Here is a 2,261-nt window from a genome sequence, read left to right as displayed (position 1 = left end):
GACCCGTAGACTGCGAGTCGAGCGCCCTAACCACCTGGCCATGCCGGACCCCCATGAAAGATCACATTCGCTTCGGAAATTCTGTTTCAAACTGTTTTTTTTTCAAATGTGAAGTTTTTGCTAGATAATTATATGCAAGTCTATAATGAAGATAGTCTGTTTGTGTGTGTATATATATCATAATTTTTTTTAGAATAAGACAAAATAAATTTTACAACTTATATTAGAATTTCCCATGTTTAATACTTAAAAGGTCACATGGTTTTTGGATTTTAGGTTCTTCCAGACATGCGTAGATAAAACTTCAGTATGTAATCATTATAATAATTAATATCCTTTCTGAACACGTGTTTGATTGATAACTGTTTTTAAAAGCACACCTTACTATGTCAAATGACATCGTATATTATGGACTTAGCAGACCTGAATAAGGAATGATACATCTCCAAACGATAATATGGGATTTCTTGCCTGTTAAGTTAAAACATTTTGTAGTGCAGTGATTATGCAATCACTCTGTAAAATAACTTCCTTTGACGATATAAATTAAATTTGTACAGTTATTTATGCCGGCACAATTTCTCCGTTTCATAAATTGCTTTCTTGCCCTTCTTATCCATTAATTGGTAAAATCATTGATAGTATCTTCTATATCCCAAAATCATTGGAATCACGCCTTAATAATTTAGTATATTTACAATACATAATTTCATTCCTCTCTAAAAAAAAATCAAATAATTACTGTAGGTTTTATCATGTCAATTTTTTCTCAACCGACGTTCCTCTTGGAAGAAAAAACAAACAAACTGAATTTACAAGGCTTAAAAATCTCTGAAAGATTGAAGATATACACATTTCAATATTTTCAAATTTAACACAGTTATGACATTATTTTTATGATTATTTATTTGCTTGTGTTCTTGCATTATATGCATACAACTCTTCAAAAAAAAAAAAAATTCAGATCTTTAAATTCTTATTTTATTTTCATAATTCAAAAACAGTATTAAAAAAACGGTATTCGAGAGCTTGGCATACATTACCTATACACAAACACGAAACTTGGATCAATTTCGGGAAGTTTGGCATACCTTTCAACATACCAAGTTTTGGAGCTAAAGCATTTGGAAAGAAGCTTCTCACATATCGTCTATGATCACTTTCAGCACAATCGTCTGGCAAACTTTCTTTACCCAAAAATTTTTAAGTTTTACAAGAAAAATTACACTTACTAATACTAAATAGTTATTTACTTATATACGTGTAAAAATGTGTAAGGATAATAATTTTTATATTTTATCAACGAGCAATATTTTAATCCTAAAATTATTGTAAATTCCTATATATGTATTATTTAAGTGCTTCCAAATAGAACCTAAAGTAACTGCGGAGGATTGTTTGTTTGAAGTTAAGCACAAAGCTACACAATGGGCTATCTGTGCTCTGCCCACCACGGGTATCGAAACCCGGTTTCTAGCGTTTTAAGTCCTTAGACATTGAATTTTATTTTTAGATTAGTGTTCTTTATTAGCACTTGGAATTTCAGGGTATTTACATATTACTGAGACCCCCCCCCCCCCACCGCCGTGGCACAGCGATGTGTCTGCGGACTTACGTCGCAAAAAACCCATTGTGTAGCTTTGTGTTTAACTTCAAACAAGCAAACATATGAATCATATTTTAACACCACCATGAAAAAAGAAAAGAAAAGGCTTAACAGATTTAGAAGAATATATGATTAGTTTGAAATTATCTGAAAAACTTGTTAAATGCTAATAACAGATTTAGAATTGTAAATTTCAACCTGCTTGTTTGTTTGTTTGTAATTCAGCAGAAAGCTACACAATGGACTATCTGTGCTCTTCCCACCACGGGTATCGAAACCCGGTTTCTAGCGTTGTAGGTCCGTAGACATACCGTTGTGCTATTAGGGGGCTTTTCAATCTGAATTGTACCTTATGGTGAAAGCTATAGCATAGAGACTGAAACGTTGTTTATCTCTTAAATCCACGCAGGTGCAGTCCTCAGAAGGTTCAACACCAGTACATGATTATTGAAATTCCTCATCAAATGACGATTAGTAGATTGATCTTTGTCAACATGATTAATACAGCTTCATTGTCATTTCATCGTTGTTATAGTCCGCTGTAATATACTTACCCCAATAATAGCTGTAACCTTAATGCTTACTAATCTGATTATTAATAGTTTCTACATCATCAGTAGGAGCTATTCATCTCCTTCGATGACGAGGAATCCAC

At 32.7% G+C, this 2,261-nt stretch overlaps 1 protein-coding gene across 2 annotated transcripts in view; it reads right to left on the bottom strand.

Moving 5' to 3' along the window:
* LOC106459560 (protein dead ringer homolog) overlaps positions 1-2,261 on the bottom strand; it is an 88,305-nt gene that overhangs the window by 60,808 nt on the left and 25,236 nt on the right. The window lies entirely within an intron of this gene.

The sequence above is a fragment of the Limulus polyphemus genome, unplaced genomic scaffold (genome assembly GCF_000517525.1).
Source record: "Limulus polyphemus unplaced genomic scaffold, Limulus_polyphemus-2.1.2 Scaffold627, whole genome shotgun sequence".
NCBI lineage: Eukaryota > Metazoa > Arthropoda > Merostomata > Xiphosura > Limulidae > Limulus > Limulus polyphemus.
This window is presented reverse-complemented; position numbering and strand designations above follow the sequence as displayed.